This window comes from Geotrypetes seraphini, chromosome 3, assembly GCF_902459505.1.
Source record: "Geotrypetes seraphini chromosome 3, aGeoSer1.1, whole genome shotgun sequence".
Classification (NCBI taxonomy): Eukaryota; Metazoa; Chordata; class Amphibia; order Gymnophiona; family Dermophiidae; genus Geotrypetes; species Geotrypetes seraphini.
In genome coordinates, this window is record NC_047086.1 from 328,425,612 (window position 1) to 328,446,456 (window position 20,845).

Genomic DNA, 20,845 nt, shown 5'->3' on the forward strand with positions numbered 1-20,845 from the left:
ACTTCCCCTCCCCCCACCCTTTTACGAAGCCACGTTAGGCTTTTTTATTGCCTGCCGCGGCGGTATTAGCTCCAACGCTCATAGAATTCCCATGAGTGTCAGTTAATACCGTTGCAGCCAGCGATAAAAAAGCCTAACATGGCTTTTTAAAAGGAGCCTTTTATGCGCCAAGAGGGGCATAATTTTTTTTTTTTAAGTCTAAGTCTCCTTTTGGCCTAAGTCAGTAGACGTCGAGGTTGCAAGCAGGGAAATGTCCATTCTCAAAAAAAGTCCAAATTAAGGATTTTTTTCAGAATGGCCTACCTGCCAATTCCAGCCGGCCAACTGACAGGTCAGTGGAGGGGTCCGGGGTAGGGGGGGTCGGGGCACTGGGGGCATTTAGGGGCCATTTGAGGGGCATTCAAGGGGGTTGTGGGGGGGTGGAGGGCCATCTTCAGTAGGAGGGCTTGGGATCCCTCCTGCCGGTATTCGGGGGTTGGGGGGTTCAGGAGCCATCTTCAGCAGGAGTGCTTGGGATCCCTCCTGCTGGTATTCATAGGGGGGGAGGGTGAATGCCTTCCGACAGGAGGGCTTGGGTTCCCTCCTGCTGGTTCGGGGTTCTGGGGGTGGGGTTGCCAGCAGGAGTGCTTGGGATTCCTCCTGCCAGCGATCACCATTTTGTCGAGAGGGGGTGTCAGCAGGAGAGATTGGGCATCTCTCCTGCCGGTTCACAGCAGTTCAGTGGGGATCACGATCACAGCAGAAGAGAGTAGGCATCTCTCCTGCCGCAATCGTTGCGGTGGGGGTTGGGCAGATTGCCGGGGCTGCTGAGCTTATCGCGGCAGCTGCGATCAGCTCAGCGGCCCCTATTCAGAACTTATACCTGTTTTGACTTGGTCTATGTCAAAACATATAAGTTCCAACTGGACGATCTCCTTAGACTTTTGGTTATACTTGCAATATGACTAAGTCTAGGTCGGCCCACCTTCCGCCCTTCCCCTCCTCTAAAAACGCCTCTTTTCACTCTAGGCGTTCAGAGGCAGGGTAAAGGCCTAAGCTGGCTTTAGATACGTCTAAAAGCAGCTTTGATTATCGATACTTGGACAATCTGTCTTTTTGATCATCCAGATTTAGGCTACTTTTTGAACTTTTTTTTTTTTAATTATGAGCCCCCAAGTTAACAAGGCACTGATCCTAATATTGGCCAGTGCCCAGTTAATTTCTGGGTCAGTGGAAATACCCTGATATTCATTGCAGGGAGTTTCATTGTAGGGCGATATTCAATTCCCCAGCATTGAATATCTGGGGTTAGATCGCCCATGGCTGGAAGTAGCTTACAAGCCACTATGATGGGAACACTTATCCCCTCTTTTACTAAGGTGTGCTAACCGATTTGTGCGCACTAATTGAATTAGCAGACGCTAAACGCTAACGCATCCATAGACTAACATGCATGCGTTAGCATTTAGCGCGTGCTAAATCGATTAGTGTGCGCTAATCGGTTAGCGCACCTTAGTAAAAGAGGGCCTAAGTCTGGGTTTCAAGACAAGGGAGGTTTTGAAATCAAAGAATATACATGCTTGGAACAAGGTACTGCCAAAATTTTTATGAGGAGCAAAAAAACCTAGATTTAATTTTTTACATATGCAAATTCTGAAGTGAAATGAAGGGTTAGGCCTTCTGGATATAAAGGCCTACTGTATTGCATGTCACTTACATTATGCTACAGACTGGAGTTTTGGCTCGTCAGAGTTTTGTGATGTGACTTTGGAAAGCTCTATAAGGAGAAATTAGTATTATATCACCTTGTAGAAGAAGATGAGAGAAATATTTATGTGTTACAAGCACAGGATTAGTATGCTTATTTGCAGGTTCAATATTACGTTCATTCTTTGTTATCACCATATAGTGTTAAGTTTCAGGAATCTGCATTCAATGAATATTCGCCTCTCCTGGCTGTCACTAAAGAATTGGTAGATCAGTTTTAAGAATGGCTGAAAAAAAGTTTGGGGAATACATCCTTTTCAACATGTGGTGAATAGATGGAACACAGATTTTGGAGATTATTCAGTTGATGACCTAAAAATGAGTTTGCGCCAGAGTACTTCACTAGGGCAAAGCGCACAGCTACCAGAGCTCCACTAAAAATTCCTCCTTCATATGTATATCCACCTAGCTCATGCACAAAAGATGAGATTTCCAACAGAAGGCAAATATACTAAATGTGGTACCATTAATGCAACTTACAAACATTTTATCTGGGACTGTCCACCAATTTTGGACTCTTGGAAGTTGTTCTGGAGATATTTGAGTCATATGCCTAACCACCATTGGGAGGCAATTCTTCGTAGAAGCTTACTGGACATTATGGGTGATATAATGGAGAAGGAGTCCAAATTCCAGCTCTTTTACTAAGTCATACTGATTGCCAAAAGATGCATTTTATTACAATGGTCAGCAACTGACCCACCTACCTTATCTCACCTCACATCATCTGCATAAGGTGCCATGAATAGAACAAATATCAATGGAAACAATGGGAGAAAAGACAAAACAAATGTTCCTTAATATCTGGAGCCCTTATCTGACTATCCTGATGATAAGGGATCAATCTATTCTGTTGAATAATAGACAACTGGTTTCTTCCTCTCTTACCTCCCCTCCCCTTTTACAAAACCATAGTGAAGTTTATAGCGCCGGCCACGGTGGTAACAGCTCTTGACGCTCATAGGAATTCTATGAGCATCGGAGCTGTTACCACCGTGACCGGCGCTAAAAACCACGCTATGGTTTTGTGAAAGGGGGAAGGGGTTAGCCAGATAAATAAAAGCAAAGGTGAATAAGACTTTTGTGACTAGATTTGTACATTGTCTGTGGGAGTAAGAGGGTAATGCAGAGAAGTAGGAGAGGGAAAATACTACAAAATGTTGTCATCTAACGTTGATCTGCTTATTTTCTTGTTCCAACCTTTGAAAGCTTATTTTTGTTGTTGCAAAACTTTGATGACAACACAGATAATTATATATAAAGATAGGGATCCTGGAAGTTACAGTCTTACTGGTATAACAGTAATACCCCATTCAGTCTCTCCCTGAAAGCTTTGGTGTGACAATTCCTACCACCATGAAATGAATATTGCCCACAATAAGTTTTTTACAGAGTTTCTGTACCTAGATTTGTACAAGGGTGAATCAAAAATTAAAGGCAATTCTTAAATTACCAGAACAGAGCTAGAAAAATACAACATATGTACTCATACATTGCCCATTGGATAATTCATTCATGCAGCATTTGGCCTTTAATCGTATGGCAGTCATGAGGTCAGAAACATGGACGCTCCATTGCAAGAAGAACAATGTGTGCTAATGCGCTTTCTTTGGGTATGGAGAGTGAAACCTGTGGAAATTCACTGTCAGATAAAATTACTCGGTATGTACATAGTACAATGAATTAACAAAAGGTTTATGTGCTCCCAACCTTGGAGTTGTCTTCGATCTGACCTCTCATTTTCTACACACATCTAACAAACTGCTAAGGCCTGTCATTTCTATCTCTACAATATCACCAAAATTTTCCCCTTCCTATCTGAGCACATTACCCAGACTCTTGTCTACACTCTTGTAACCTCATGCTTAGATTACTGCAATCTACTTCTAACTGGTCTCCTGCAGTGCCGCCTCTCCCTCTTGCAATCTGTGCAAAACTCTGCTGCATGACTCATCTTCTACTAACCTCACTACACTCATGTCACCCCTCTCCTTAAATCACTTCACTGGCTCCCTATCTGCCTTCGCATATAGTTCAAGCTCCTATTGCTGACCTACAAGTGTGTTCATTCTGCAGCCCCTCAATTTCTCTCCCCTCTCCTTATACACCTCCCAGAGAACTCCGTTCCTCAGATAAGCCGCTCTTAGCTGTACCTTTCTCCTCCACTTCCAATTCCAGACTTCGTTCCTTTCATCTAGTTGCCTCCTATGACTGAAATAAATTACCTGAGTTTGGCCGCTAAGCCCCTTCCCTTACTTTGTTTAAAAGCAGACTGAAAAGCCACCTTTTTTATATAGCCTTCAATCCATAACCCTACTCCTCTGCCCATTAACCCAGCCAGCTGATTAATCATTCCCCTTAACTGTATCCTTGACATCCTGTTTGTCTGTCTTGTCTGTTTAGAAGATTGTAAGTTCTTTCGAGTAAGGACTGTCTTCTTCTTCATGACACTGTACAGTGCTGCGTACATCTGGTAGCGCTAAAGGAATAATTAATAGTAGTAGTAGTAAAAAGGTTTAAAGTGGGAGTAATGAGTATAACTGACAAAGGTTGTTCTGGTCGCCCATCAACATTGCATACACAAGAGTACATTGAGAGGGCAGATGCTTTAATTAGAGAAGGCCAACGGATAATGGTGTCTCAGTTGACTGAAAATTTGGATATCAGCTATGGATCTACATTTACTATAATGCATTATGACTTGGGATATAGGAAAGTTTGCACTCGATGGTTTCCCATACAGCTTACTGATCTGCACAAGTGGAGGTTGTGACCCAATTCCTGAGATGAGTATTCTGGAGAGAATTGTCACCGGTAAAGATACATGGATGCATCACTGCGACCCACAGAGCAAAAGACAAAGCATGATGAAGTAAAGGAAGCAGTGCTCACCTGTCTTCAGGAGCAGCCCAAAAATTCATCACTGCAGGAATGCAGAAGCTAGTTGAAATGCATCATCTTGCATGTTAGTGCATGTTAGTTCATGTTAGTGATATGTTCAATTGCTCACAGTTACTTCTATTAAAGCTATTAAATGTATTTTGCCTTTACTTTTTGATTTACCCTCATAGATGTTATAAAAGTTTTTCAAAGTCTGATCACATTAAAAACATAGGCATGGATTCTATAAATGGTGCTGTTGTCAGCTGCTGCCTTAAAAGCAGACACCAATCATGTGTCAATCACGCGATGGTGCCGTTTATAGAATTGTGCCTTCGGTAAAGATGCTGGAAATGTAAGGCTTACATTTATGCTGCCTACCTTTTACGTGGACAGTATATCTTGCAGTCAGTTGTAAGATACTGAAATTAGTTCATCTCTTCAAACACAAACCAGTATCATATCTACATTCATTCTTCTTCCCTTTTTTTCTGAGCACTTTTGAATAATTAATTCATTAAAATTTACAGGTTTAATGAGGAGGCCAATGCCACACAAATGTTTTTAGCCATTAAAAACACTTGGCTAACAACTGGCACCTCTGAAGAGCTTAGAAAAAAATAGAAAAAAAGAAAAGAAGAATGAATGTAGATATGATACTTTTTACGTGGAGCACGCCTACAAGTGTGCTTTACAAAGCCTAATGCTACTTCCAGCATTAGCCACGTCTACTGTGGCATTAGGCATTGTAAAGCATCTCTGTAGGCACAAATCCGGCATCATTTTTTTAGGTGCCAGTAGTGCGTTTAAACACTGTTTTGCACTTAGACACCGGTAAATTAAGGTGCCATTTATAAAATATGAGCCATGGTGTATAATTGCAACTTATTTTTCCAGTTCTTTATTGAATGAATTATACACTTAATTAGGACAAATTAGAAATAATATACAGTAATTGAAAATGAAAATAATATGGCATCTGTATACTCCTACGAATCATTGTATGGTAATACAACTTATAAATTCTCTCTTACAAAAAACTTATTTTATATCGATGTAGTGAAGAAAATTCTGTCCATAATTCAAAGTTAAATAAATTCAAAGTTAAATAAGACATCACTAAGCTCCCAGTCTCAAAAGGTCCTCTTGCAATTTTTTGCAATTCTCTTTTGATTGAACAGTTTTGAATAATTGTCATCAGCACATTTAATTATCTCATTAGCCTCATAGAGAAGCTATTTTAACTGATGTAGAGGGATCCCTTCCAAGAGAGTTACTGTACAATAGTTCAATCGGTTAACAAGAGCATATAATAAAGCTCTAAGCAACCTAGAGTCAAGATATGATTTAAGTGACCTTATTCTTCTAAGGACAGCAAATGATTTCCTAGCAATTAAAGAAATATGAGGATGAAAAGAAAGTGTGGAATTTTGCGCCTCCAGTTGCTTTATAGTGACCCTGCATTGTTTGGACTGTAAGATTCTTAATACTAACAAAGAATGAAGCTTTGGCTGTAAGCCCATAAACTCATAGTTCATATTGGTTTGTTTGGTTAAATAACTCGTAGTTGACATATTTGGAAAGCTAAAATGCATTGCTTTCAGATGATATAAGATATTGGCTGATATAATAAATAAGCCTACATAAATCAACACTGAAAAGACTGGCAAGACAAGAAATTGTAATTATTAAATTATAAGTAGGTCATACTGCTCCTGTTCTATTTATTTATTTATTTTTTTAATTTCTATGTTTTTATGCTTTCCTGAAATCGCTTCCTACGAAGTTGATGTACTAAATTGTGAAGAGATTTGCAGATGGGGCATTGTATACAAAATCACCTCAAAACCTTGAAATTTGGGATGGTTCACATGTGAAGACCCACTCGTGGCATTTTCACAGTTTAGCACATCGGTGTCATTAGAAGTAAATGTTCATGTGTTAGTATAGGTTTGTTACTAAGAAAAATAATGTATTACATGTAAAAGTAATATATTACCCAGAATATATTGCATAATAATATATGCCAAACTCTGTTGATAAGCCCAGATGTAGCATCAATAAAAGCTATCTAAGAATCTTTGTCAAATTTCAAACTTTGTCTAATTTTTCCCACAAAAATATATATATCTGTCAGGCTTATTTCTAAACCCTTTTGCAAGAAGAATTAGAATACGTGCAAAACAACAAAAAATCAGAGTGGAATGTGAACTCAAAAATTTGTGCTATATGAGGTATGACTACATGCTTATCTTGGGATTAATCTAAGGAGACATGATGACAACAAGAGATAACACATAACGCAAGTAAACTGGTTTACCTGATGGTAAAATTGACTCCATGGGGCAACTGGTAGCCAATGCTGCTCATTTACAAGTGGTAAAACACAGCCTGATCTTTCAGAATACTACAGGAACTGAATGAGCCATTGGCAATTCAATTTAGTAGCTGCTAGACCAGTATAGAAAGTGTTACAATAATCAATGTAGTTAATAATTAATGTGTGAATAAGCAAACCGAGGGCTTCACAATCAAGAAATGTAGAGGTGAAGGAAGCAATCAGAGACAAGAAAACTTCATTTAAGGAATAGAAAAGGTCAAGAACGGATGAAAACTGGAATAAGCACAAACAACATCAATGCAGGTGCCATAAGGTGTTAAAAGGGACCAAAAGAGACTACAAGGAAAAAATAGCCAGGGAGGCGAAAAACTTCAAGCCATTTTTCGATATATTAAGGGGAAACGACCCACGAAGGAAGCGGTGGGACCGTTGAATGAACATGGAATAAAGGGAGTGCTAAAGGAGGACAAAGCAATCGCCAACAAACTGAACACATTTTTTGAGTCTGTATTTACCGAAGAGGATATACACAGCATACCAGAACCCATCAGGCTATATGCTGAAAATGAAGATGGGAAACTGACAGGTTTGACAGTCAGTCTAGAAGAGGTATGCAAGCAGATCAATAGGCTTAAAAGCGATAAATCCCTGGGACCGGATGGCATCCATTCAAGAGTCATCAAGGAACTGAAAGGGACTATAACTGAACTGCTTCAACTAAAAGCCAATGATGGTAGAGGCGCTGATAAAGGATGGCATCATTGATCACCTTGACGGACACGGTCCGATGAGGACCAGCCAGCACGGTTTCAGCAAAGGCAGATCTTGTTTGATGAACTTGCTGCACTTCTTCGAGGGAGTAAACAGGCAGATAGACAAGGGCGACCCGGTTGACTTTATATATCTGGATTTTCAGAAGGCGTTCGACAAGGTTCCACATGAATGACTACTTTGGAAAATTGCAAGCTATGGAATCGAGGGTGAAATACTCATGTGGATTAAAAAACTGACTGGAGCATAGGAAACAGAGAGTGGAGGTAAATGGACAATACTTAGACTGGAAGAGCGTCACTAGTGGGGTGCCGCAGGGCTCGGTGCTTGGACCCGTGCTCTTCAACATCTTTATAAACGATCTGGACATTGGTACGATGAGTGAGGTGATTAAATTTGTGGATGATACAAAGTTATTCAGAGTAGTGAAGACACAGAGGGATTGTGAAGATCTGCAACGTGACATGCTCGAGAAATGGGCATCGACATGGTAAATGAGGTTCAATATGGATAAGTGTAAAGTGATAAACGGCAGCAAAAATCTCATGCACAAATACAGGATGTCCGGGGCGCTACTTGGAGAGACCTCCCAGGAAAGAGACTTGGGAGTTCTGATCGACAAGTCGATGAAGCCGCCCGCGCAATGCGTGGTGGCGGTGAAAAGAACGAACAGAATGCTAGGAATGATAAAGAAGGAGATCAAGAACAGATTGGAGAATGTTATCATGCCGCTGTACCGGGCCATGGTGCGCCCTCACCTGGAGTACTGTGTCCAGCACTGGTCACCATACATGAAGAAGGACATGGTACTACTCAAAAGGGTCCAGAGAAGAGCAACTAAAATGGTTAAGGGGCTGGAAGAGTTGCCGTACAGTGAGAGATTGGAGAAACTGGGCCTCTTCTCCCTTGAAAAGAGGAGACAGAGGGGGCATGATCGAAACATTCAAAATACTGAAGGGAATAGACTTAGTAGATAAAAACAGATTGTTCACCCTCTCCAAGGTAGGGCACTCTCTAAAGTTGAAAGGGGATAGATTCTGTACAAACGTAAGGAAGTTCTTCTTCACCCAGAGAGTGGTAGAAAACTGGAACGCTCTTCCAGAGTCTGTTATAGGGGAAAACACCCTCCAGGGATTCAAGACAAAGTTGAACAAGTTCCTACTAAACTGGAACGTACGCAGGTGAGGCTGGACTCATTTAGAGCACTGGTCTTTGACCTGGGGGCCACCGTGTGAGCGGACTGCTTGGCGCAATGGACCACTGGTATGACACAGCAGCAGCAATTCTTATGTTTTTATGTTTCTCATGGCAGAAAGAAGAAGGACTTTCTGACTAGATTGGAGAGATGAGTTTATTATCCAGTATAACCCCTAGCACATACAATATTTGGGACTCAGTAAACCTGTGCTAGACAAATGTTCTGTGAGTACAGTGAATAAAAATATTGTCATCCTAAGCTAAAAACAATGTTCTGGGCTTCTCAAATGCAATGAATAAATCCCTGTGCTTTGGTTTTAGGAGAGATCCACTCTTGAATCACGTAGTACAGCAATTCCAAAACCTGTTCTGAAGGGCCCCCCAGCCAGCTGTGTTCTCCAGATATTTGCAATGCATTTGTATGAGATAAATTGACCTGCCATGTAGGAAATGCATGCAAATCAATCTTATGCATATTCATTACAGATATCTTGAAAACCTAATTGGCTGGGGATCCCTCAGGACCTATTTGGGAGTCTCCAATGTAGTACATTGTGAGCTTCATTACAATTTAGAAGGCCTGCTTTCTCCTTGTAATGTAAAGGTAAAAAGAGATTGGCCTGCTTGTCTGCTCTGTGGATCTCGGATGCATTGTTCCGTGCCTTTGTTCAAGCCTCGTCATGTGAGTTGTCTTAACCTGAAAACTCTGAGACATTCTGACCCAGACTGTACTGCCAGTAAATGCTGAATTGCCTACCCTGCTTTGATGCTATGTTAAGCTGATGAGCTATAAAGGAACTTGTTTCTTTGTTTATCTTATGAATAAAACCTTACATTTAACTGACAGTCTAATGTTCTATATCCAGAGGAAAACTATAATATATTCCAGCTGTAGCCTGACATTTTATGGATAAGTGGTACCACCTTCCTGGCATCACCAAAACCAGTTTTGGGCAAAGGAAGTGCTCTGTGTATGCACCATCTTTACTGTCCATTGAAACTAAGGTCTAAAGTATTCATTTATGAATGTTAGAGGGTGTTCCTTGGTCCATAGTTGGACTTTTCTTATAATGTCTCAGCAGTTCTATTGTTTTACTTGTACCCTGATTTAGAGGGGCATTTTTGATAGAACGTCTAATTCTGTGTTTGGGCATTTTGGAAAAGATGTACAGAAACCCAGTTGAGAAAAGGTCCATTTTTTAAACCACAAGAGGTCTATCTTTTTTCTTTTTTTTTAAATGATCTATCTAGAGCCGTGTCTCTCAAACTTTCTCGAGCCGAGCACAGTAAAGGTAGTGGCCACGGCTCGAGGCACCCGGAAGTGCGTGGACGTCACCGTGATGACATCACGTGCATGCGTGACATCATCATGTCAATGGCCGTGCATGTGCAGAGGCCCTCCAGTTGGGCTCTGAGAAGCCAGTAGGGGGTGCCAGCAGGGAAGAGGGCTGCAGAGGAGAAGCGCTGGCACCGGCTGATTGCCTACAGCAGTGTTCAATAAATCCTTGGAGATGGGAGAGGTTCCGTGGAATTGGAGAAGAGTGGATGTGGTCCCTCTTCACAAAAGTGGTCGCAGAGATGATGCAGGAAACTATAGGCCAGTAAGCCTCACTTCTTCAGAATACTGCAGCAAGATTATTATTCAATGCTAAAAGATCTGATCATATTATACCTCTTCTGAAAAAACTCCGTTGGCCCCCGGTAAGATTCCATTTCCAATACAAATTACTTACACTAACTCATCATGCTCTTTTTTTCTCTAAAATAGGTTTCTTCTTTCAACACTCCCTCAGACAGTGGATGCCTCTGGACCCCTACATTTGACATACCTTCATGCAGTGGATGACTTTGGAAGAGGGGGGTTGTTTAATGGCACGGTGGGAGGGAGTGGGCATCCCTCCTGATGCTGGGGGGTTGGGGGGGTTGCTCGACAGCAGCAAAATTTTCTGGCAGGTCTGACCTGTCAAGCCTTACTTTCTTGTCAATGCCTGAGCCAATCAGCACTCAGATACTGACCAGAAAGTAAGGCTAGGGCACCTCAGACCTGCCAAAAAATTTTGCTCGCAAATGTAGAACAGAGAGGTTAGGGAATCACCCAGTGATAATAGAGAATCACCCGGAGTGCTTATTTAAATATTAATTACCTCGTTGTAATATATTTGCATGGCAGAGTCTGACATTGCTAGGAAGCTCTAAAAGACCATGGTAAGCCGTTTTGATAATCCACTGCTAAAATACATGAATGCTAAAGTGGCTGGAACTAGTTTAGCGACCACTTTAAAGTTTTGAGAATCTTACCCTAAAACCATGATAAAACAGCATCATCAAAGCCTATTATTTATAACCTTGTTCCAGACAGGAAGATATCTAAACACAAACTGTCTTCTCTATGGTCTTTGCTATTAGGGAGAGATTTGACACTGGACATGAGTTTTATTTGGGTCCAGTCCAAAGTAACCTTCTTTAAAATACGGTTTACTGTAGCCATCTTTAGCAGCTCAGGACAGGTCCCCTCCGCAGTGGTGTAGTAAGGGGGGGAGGCAGACCGCCCTAGGCGCTGCCTTGGTGCGGGCGCTGGCACCTCACTGTCCCTCCCCCCCCCATGCTACACTCCCTTCCCCGCTCCCCCATACCTCTTTAAATCTTTGCCAGCCTGAGCAACTACCCTGGCTTGCTGTTCACATCGGCCTACCATCCCCTGAAATCACTTCCGGGTTGCAGGGCCAGGAAATGATGTTAGAGAGAAAGCCAACGCCAGTGCAAGCATCAGACTGGAGAAGCTGATCATGCTGGCAAAGATTTAAAGAGGTACAGAGGTGGGAAGGGAAGGCGCGAGTGTGGCGTGTGGGGTGCGAAGGAGCAGGGAGCAGGGGGTGGAGTGGCGTGGAAGGGGTGAGGGTGGAGAAGAAGGCATGGGGGTGCCACTGCCCCGGGCACCTCCTAACCTCACTATGTCACTGCCCCTCCTCAAAAGATTTATTAATTAGCTCAGGTGGACAGATTCATCAACAGAGATTTAAAGATCTTCAGTGGCAGGGCTTTATTAATCACTCATAGGTCCATGGACAAAACTTTTGTGAATGAGGACCTTGGACCAATAGCATCCTGCCCCCTCCCCTTCCCACCCCCAGTCCATCAGTTCTGGTTACTTTGCTTACTGAGGATAAAAAGGAAGTAACATAAGAGCCATCAGTAACATGGACTGATATATATTTTTTTTTAATCCCTAAGCAGCAGCTGCACCAGGGGAAGGGAATGCTGGGCTGAAGTGGGCCCTGTGCTCAGGACCACTTTTTCTTATGGGTTTCTTGTTAAGATGGGCCTGAGGCAGTTGCCCCCTTTGCCCACTGGTAAAAGCAGCCCACATTCAAAGCACAACTATACATTCATAACATTATGATCACTAGAAGGACAAAAGGTAGGTTTGAACTGATTCTCTAGGGGTGACAAGATACCGCCCCCCTTTCAGCAGCTCTCTCACCCAAACTTTCTAAAGGCTGACCATCACCTTATAGGTCTTCCCCAAAAGTTGAGATACCTATAATTTAGAATTCTGAAACTCAAAATCTCCCACTGACTAACAGAGTGCATCTATTCTATTTTACTTTCAGAATAAGGAAGCAAATCCTCACACATTACTGAGGACTGAGGGGTCAAAAGATCATTCAGAGTTACCAGCAGTCTAACCTGAGAAAACAAATTTCTAGGACAGTTAATCATTCAAGCAAGACCTTCTAAAATCTTGCTCTTATAAAATCACTTATGCATATTACAACATTCCCAATTCAGAACTGTATTATGTTTTTTTCAGCTTATAGAACTAAAACCTCAGTAATGTAAGCCCCTCACTGAACTGAAATTAGCACTTCCTTTTACCTCTACCTCCTTGAGCAACTGTAAGATCAGTCTCTGTACAATTACAGATATATATATAAATTTGTGACCATTTCCTCAGATGAAATTTCCTGGTGTTCATTCAGCAATTCAAGAAAATTGTACATAAAAGTATTCTACGTAAATTATGAATGTGCTATATTTATGGTCCAAGAGGAAGATGAACAGTGCCAAAGGAATAATTATATGAACCACATAATGGTGAGATCAAGAGACCGTAATAATCTCATTAATCTTAGCCTTACTACAAGTTGTTTCAGGCCAAAATATCTGATCTAGGAAATGACCCTGGACTGTATCTTGCAATAAATAATTCTACTAAAGTTTTGCCTCATCCATTTAAAAAAACTCTTTAAGTAAATGTTTATTTAGGATTTGATATATTGCCCTTACTGAAAATACAGGCCAGAGCGGTGAACATACATAACAATAAAAACAGAGATCAGGAAAAGATTTCTAATTTATATAGGAAAGTTGACACTCAACAAGAGCACTCATACTAAGGAGTAAAAAAAAAATCCCTTACAAGATGCACAGTCCCAGGGGAAGAGTTTTTAATTCAGATTTCTGTCCCCAAAGGCCTATGTGAAGAAATGGGTCTTCAGTTGGACCTTAAAATTTTAAAGACTCTGCAGAGTAAAGGGGAGAGATAAAAGAAAGCTGACTGGTATGTCGACTCCAGACATGCACACAAGGGAGGGGTAATGGATAACCTTTCCCATGTAATTGAATGGACTGGATAGGTTGAATTTAAAGATGTGATTAAAACCCTCTTTTACAAAACAACAAAAGAGTTTTTTTAGCGCCAGCTGGCATGCTGAATGCTTTGCGCTGCTCCCGACACTCATAGAGTTCCTATGAGCATCGGGAAAAGTGCAGAGCATTCAGCTTGATGGCCTGCGCTAAAAACCATTTCCGCAGTTTTGCATGGGGGGGGGGTGAATTTGCAAGATAAGGTAGTGACATTTGGAAAAGAGCATGATGAGTACTGTAAGCAATTTAATTTGGAAGCAAAATCTTACCAGGAGCCAACAGAGTTTTTTCAGAAGAGGTATAATATGATCAGATCGTTTAGCATTGAATAATAATCTTGCTGCAGTATTCTGAAGAAGAAGAAAATGCTTAATTTGATATTAAGGGAGGCCTGCAAGAATGACATTACAATAATCCATCCTAGGGAAAATGAATGAAATGATGAGTATGTAGAGATTGAACATCAAATAATTTCCTATGGCAACCCACAGGGAAGCAGAAAATGCCAAATCCATAACCCAACTGACCAGTTGCATAAATCTAAACACCTCAGAATTAGAGGATCCAGAAATCAGTGGACAGTTAAGTGGATAGGACCAACAATATAAACATAGAGTCATTCAATAGGTTCTACAGAAATTAAGAAAATGGAGGTCACAGCAAATCATGGCATCTGGAAAAGAAATAACTCATAAAATCCTCTTGCTAACATAGATCTATAAGATATCACAAAGAGAGCCACAGCATCAAAAGACAGACCTTAATAACAGAAATTCACATTATTGGCTTCTGCAGATCTTCATCAATTTATTCCCTAGTGCTCTATCAACAGAATAACTCAGCCTAACAATAAACCAGGGTAACAACCATAGAGGTATGTCCTTTTCTGTTTTTTGTGTCTGGCATATTTGTTTGATACCTTCTACAGGTTCTTTGGCCAGCCAAGGCACACTATAGGGGACATATAGGTTCTAGAGTATGCAGCACACTATAGATGGAATTTGTTGCAGGAGAATATGGTGAAGTCAGTTAGCTTGGCAATTTCCTAAAACAAAAGTCCATAAGCCACTATTGAGATGGTTTGGAGAAATCCACTGCTTATTTCTGAGATAAGTAGCATAAAATATGTTTTAGTCCTTGGGATCTTGCCAGGTACTTGGGACCTGGGTTGGCCACTGTTGGAAACAGGATACTGGGCTTGATGTTCCTTCGGTCTGTCCCAGTATGGCAATTCTTATGTTCATAATTTTCAGTCTGTTCAGGTTTTTCTTTTTTTGTTTTTATGAAAGCAAATCTGTAGTGCATGTATTCTTTCAGAAAGAGTATACCGTATTTTTTTGCTCCATAAGACCATAAGATGCACCCTAGATTTAAGGTCTCTTCTATCAAACTGTGAGAGCAGAGTAGGAAAACAAGAAAAAAAAACCCATTACATTACATTAGTGATTTCTATTCCGCTTGTGCCTTTCAGTTCTGAACAAAATTGTGTACTAATATATACCAGGCTCTGCACCCAGCCCCCCTCAATTCCTGCTAGGCTCTGCACCCTGTCCCCCCTCCTTGCCAGACTCTGTATCCTGTCTCTCCTCCCTGCCAGGCTCTGCACCCTGTCTCCCCTTCCCTGCCAGGCTGTTCCTTTCATTTTTCATAGACACACAATACATACGGCAGATATAAATTCTCAAAGCTGACACATTTTGAACACTAAATTGAAAATACAATCATTTTTACTACCTTTGTTGTCTAGTGATTTCATGAATCTCCTTCCTTCCTTTCTTCACTCAGGCCCAACAATTGACCCTTTCTATTCCCTCCCTCCCATGTCCCAAGTTCGTGCCCACTCCCCCTCACTGCCTTCCAGGCTTTATCCTTCATCCTCCTTCCCTCCCTTGCCACACCAAAGCCTGCCTACCCACCGCTGATTCCTCTTCCTCTGCCCAGTCCACCGCTGCCGTGGCGCCGCAATTCCAGGAAGGGAAGGAAAGGGCCAGCATGCAACGACTGCAAGTTGCTAACCCACAAGCCTTCCCCCGACATCAGAACCGACATCGGGGGAAGGCTTGTGGGTCAGTGACATGTAATTGCTGCATGTTTGTAAATATTTAGATAGCTCAAATTTTCCCAGATTCATCATCTAAAGTGGAAAAAGATAATAGTGAAATGAACCACTGGGTCCTTTCAAGGATTTTATGAAAATAACACAATGTTCATGTTGGAATTTTTGGAGAAGTGATATCTACGAGATACATTTTCACTGAAATCAATCAAGTGGGAATTAGCAATATTGAAAAGATATTTTAAAGGTATTTCATATAAAGCTTAAAATTATAATAAACCTTCCCATTTTAAACATGTTAAAACTGTGCCTGCTGTACAACACCTTAAGTGAATCTTTACATAAACTCTCCTCCCTTTTTACTAAGCCACGGTAGAGGCTTCTACCATGGCCTGGATCGCTAAATGCTCCGATTCTTATAGAATTCCTATGAGCACTGGAGCAGCATCCAAGCATTTAGCGCTCTGGGCTAGGGTAGAAACCGCTTCCATAGCCTAGTAAAGGAGGGTCAAAGGCAGTTAATCAATCTCAATAAACAAATCAATAGATACATTGATCTTAATATAAATCACTGTGCTTGAAAAGAAATGGCAAAAAAACAAAGATTATTTCACTTTTCAATAAAAAAAATATATTTTTAGCTTGCATCAGTTTTCTTTGAATAAGATTTAAAGGACCATTTTACAAAAATAGACATGACTGTAACCTATAACCTTGCCAATTTTCTTAGGCATGCAATTGCATTCCTATGTTTGCCTTAGTGGGAACCTTAATTTAAATTCTGCATAGCTATATTTCTCTCTTAAATCCATTCTCCAGGAGCAAAGCTCAAACTGCTTTGCATTTATTGGAGACTCTCTTTGTCCGTTTTTAAAATGTTTTCAAATCAGCACCTTTAAGTAACCAGCTTTAAATGACAGTATTTCCATTATTTTTAATGTTTCATAAATTAACCAGCCCATGCAGCAGAAAAAAAATATCTTAGCAATTAAACCCATGCAAGGTTAATATTTCTACATAACAGTTTGTATTCCCCCTGTAACACAAACATTTTTTACATGCCTATTTATTTATTTATTTGTCTATCACCTTAATTTTTTTCTCAATTTAGAAGGGTAGTTATCAACATGGGCTAATGTTAAGACATGTTATTTTACTGTTTACCCCAGTTATTAGTAACTAGTTTTTTTAGCCCGTTACATTAACGGCTGCTAGAATCGATGTGTAGACTTAGGCCTTTCTTTCTTTCTCTCTGCCCCCTATCTGTTTTCCCTTCTCCCTTACTTTTACCTCCCCCATGTCTAGCAGCACCCCTTCCCTGCTCCCCCTGTCCAGCAGTAGCCCTTCTCCATTCCTTTTACCCCCTTCCCTGCTTCCCCTGTCCAGCAGTAGCCCTTCTCCGTTCCTTTTACCTCCCCTCTGTCCAGTAGTACCCATTCTCCCTTACCTGCTCACTGTCCAGCATCCGCTAGGCCGGGCAGCCTCGGGGCTTTTGCTAGGCCGGCCCGCTTCGCATTATCAAAGTGTGCCGGCCTAGCAAATGCCCCACGGCTGCTGCCGCTGCTGGTCCAGGGGTAAGAAGGAGAGGCATTGTCAGAAGTCAGCCGGCGTCAAAGATCGGGGCAAGAATGTTGCTGGAGAAACCGCTGCATGCGTCGCAAACCGCCGAAGGCTCCTACTGTGCATGTGGCAACACAGAGCCATGGATCAGGGATCACAGACGCATGAAGTTTCAATTGCGCTTGCGCGCTAAGGGTTTTATTATAGCAGATTTGATGTCATTACATAAAATGGGACCTGTGCTAAAATAGTATGAGTTAGTGATAAAATAATAATAATAATAGCAAGGGGGCAGAGGGTGGACTTACCTGGATGCCATCTTCACATGGGGCAACAGCACCTCTCCTCCCCTCCACTTCCCCCATCCCTTACCTCTTTAAATGTTCAGTGGCATGAGCAGAATCTTCTACTTGGTGCTTGCTCCAGCCTTGATTCCCTTCTGACGTCACTTCCTGGTCACAGGACATGACATCACAAGGGATCCAAGACCGGCATGAGCAGTGGGTGGAAAATGCTGCTCGTGTGGGCGAGCATTTCAAGAGGTACATGGGGGGGCGCTCAAGCAGTGGGGAAAAGTGGGTGGGTGCCCAAGCAGCGTGGATGTGGGGGGACCCACAGCACGGTGATGCTGGGTGCCAACGCCCTGATCGCCAACCTCACTTGCTACGCCACTGCTTAACATTGATAACTATGCTCCTTCATGTCTATTGTTGTTAACAACTGAAGGAAATAGTCCAAAACACGCAAGGCTATCTTAATGCTAAAGTGCTAAAACATGTTGCTGAGTCCACATCATAAGATATCCAACCATGTTTTGGCTACAGGTACAAGGGGCCGCTGAAAAGTTCTCAGCCCAACCAACAAAGCTGGGGCATTCTCCATTGTGGGCTATACACTTAGGCCTGGATTCTTGAACCGGCGCTGATTTTCTAGGTGTCAGTAGGTGTCCATACCTCTCTTAAAAAACACCAAATGGCATTTTTAACTGAGATTTGAGGTGCATACCGGTGCCTAGAAAATCAGTGCTGGAATCACATCTAAAGAGCTCTTTAGGCCACGAAACGCCAAAGTAGGCATGGTCAATGCTGGAAGTGGCATTAGGTGTCCTAAAGCGTCCACTTAGGTGCGATTCTCATGAAGATAAGCGCTGGAAATGATTGTAGGCCATGAAAACCCTGGCCTACATTTCCAGCACCTGTCTTTTGTGTCAGCGTGATTCTGAAACTGGTGCCGATGCATGATTGACACATGATCACGGGCCCCTTTTAAGGCGGCTGCCGATATTGGCGCCAGTTTGAGAATCCAGGCCTTAGTCCAGGGAGTTTCCACTTTTTTTTCATTCTGTCAGAAAAATACGGAACGAAATAAGAGGAAAATTGCTGGATTAAGTCTAGAGCCCTCAAGGGAGACTGCCCCAACATTGTTGGTTGGGCTGAGAAATTTTCAGCAGCCCCTCGAACATTCTTCAGAACTACGTATACGTGCTTGTTTGCATCCTGAACCTGACATTTGCACGGGGTACTAGGAGGATTACCTTGGTTCACTTTCCAGCACTTAAGAAACAAGCAATAAGAAATACAAAAATTTCCTGAAGAGCAATGCCAAGCAAGCTTTCGTAAAGAACAAATCATACAACTTCATTTTATTCCTCCCACATTATAATTACTGTAACATTCAATTACATGATATTTCCCAAAGGGCTCCTTTTACAAAGTTGCACTGATTCCCGTGTGGCAAATAGGATGAAGCCCATACGAACTGAATGGGCTTTGTCACATTTGCCGTGTGGGAATCACTATTGCGGGTTTAAGGAAAGGGAAAGGGAATGGGGACTTGTATACCACCTTTTTGCCACTTTGGCATTTCAAAGCTGACATTAACAAGCAGCATTAACTTATATAGAGTCTTACTACAGAAATCCTATGCTCCCCCACCCCCACCCAAGCTATGTCTACAAAAGAATTGTTTGCAGTTTCAGAAAAAAAGCACACAATGTTGGCTATTTAACCGTGGGCTCCTTTTACTAAGGTGCATTAGGACCTTAACATGCGGAATAGTGCGTTGAGCTGGCATTATTCTAGAAGTGTACCGTGCGGTTTAGCATGCGGTAATTGTGTGCGTGCGCTACAAATGCCAGCACACCTTTGTAAAAGGAGCCCCAAGTCTTCCTAACTACATGCATGTGAGGTGTATTTTTTAAATATTATTATTATATCTCTTGGATTTTGGTCATCTTCCAGCCTACATCTAACTGTTGATTAAGATGTCATATCAAAAATGCCCCTCCACATGTTTTACTAACATCAGGCAACATTCAATATTCATCAACAGAGCTGAAAAAGAAGAAAACAAACAAAAAAAAAAAAAATTCATGCAGGGGATATGGGGGGAAGAATATAGAATGCAGAGTTTATAAGTTCTGCCATGAGAATAGATATGAGGGGGAATTTCTTGTTCAGAGTCCTGCACAGTACTATAGATATTTGCAAGATTTATTTAGTACAGTAACCTGTGCTGTGTTCAGCACTGCTATGTCAGGCCATGTAAGTAGAAAAGATTTTAGCCAATGAACATAAGAACAGCCTTACTGGATCAGACCAATGGTCCATCTAGCCCAGTAGCTCATCCTCACGGTAGCCAATCCAGGTCACTAGTACCTAGCAAAAAAAAAACCAAAAGTAGTGTCTTCCCCTATGTCTATCTCAATAACAGACTATGAGCTTTTGCTCCAGGAAATTGTCGAAGTGCCCTCTTAAAATCAGCTACATTAGCTGCTCTTACCACAACCTCTGGCAACGTGTTCCAGAGCTTACATATTCTATGAGTGAAAAAATATTTCCTCCTATTGGTTTTAAAAGTATTAATATATGGATCTGGAATGGCCACGTTATCGCCACCCCCTTTAATCACCATGACCCCTCGCTTTACTTGACCAAAGCTCATAAGGCATCAGCCATAATGTCCACAATAAAAAACCACAGACACTTTATTGATGGGTAATAACCAGGCCGTAGCTTTATTTATTGGGTCAACAAATAAATAAGCAATCAATGATTGCTTCACCTCCCGAGCTACAAAACATTGCAATTTTACAAACTTTAAATTGTATTCCCCTGACCCTGCCATGTCAGCCAGAGCCTAAGGGGTAGCATGGACCTTCCATGCCCCCTATTCCGAACCACCTGCTTCAAGGCATATTCCCTCACCTGAGCTCAGTTCCCCCTAATTGCTCATCCCCAGATGAGCCTGGGGGGTCAGGCATGGACCTCTATACCCCCCTCCTCTGGGTAACCTGACCCGTGGCATTGCCACTCAACTGCGCTCACTACCAAATCACCGCCCATCTCCCAATGAACCAGAACTTTGTAGCTCGGGAATTCCGCCACAGACCTGTAACATACAGACCCCCCACCCAACAACAAAGCTGCGACCTCGGGTTCCATATGCTAATGACCAAACCCAGCAACCCCCTCGGCAACCAACTGGAACACGCTAAGTGCTCCCCCATCCAAAGACACCGCCGAGCCTCAGTCCTCGTACCTTAGACCCCCCCCCCCCCGACGCCAGCCCCTACCAACTACTAGACCCTGTCACTACAGAACCCAGAACAAAACTCTTTAACATAATTACAATCAAATTATATCCAT

General features: G+C 42.0%; 1 protein-coding gene across 8 annotated transcripts in view; it reads right to left on the reverse strand.

Moving 5' to 3' along the window:
* FOXA2 (forkhead box A2) overlaps positions 1-20,845 on the reverse strand; it is a 95,589-nt gene that overhangs the window by 4,459 nt on the left and 70,285 nt on the right. For 2 of the 8 annotated variants that reach the window (XR_004538879.1, XR_004538874.1), the window contains 2 exons: positions 4,639-4,669; positions 1,697-1,756 (listed from right to left, as the gene is read on the reverse strand). The exons of 3 other annotated variants lie outside the window; for them this stretch is intronic. The gene's annotated coding sequence lies outside the window, so the exon portion shown is untranslated. Of the gene's footprint in view, positions 1-1,696; positions 1,757-4,638; positions 4,670-14,778; positions 14,973-20,845 lie in introns of those variants that run through there. 3 more of the 8 variants (XR_004538877.1, XR_004538875.1, XR_004538881.1) reach the window with 2 other exon arrangements.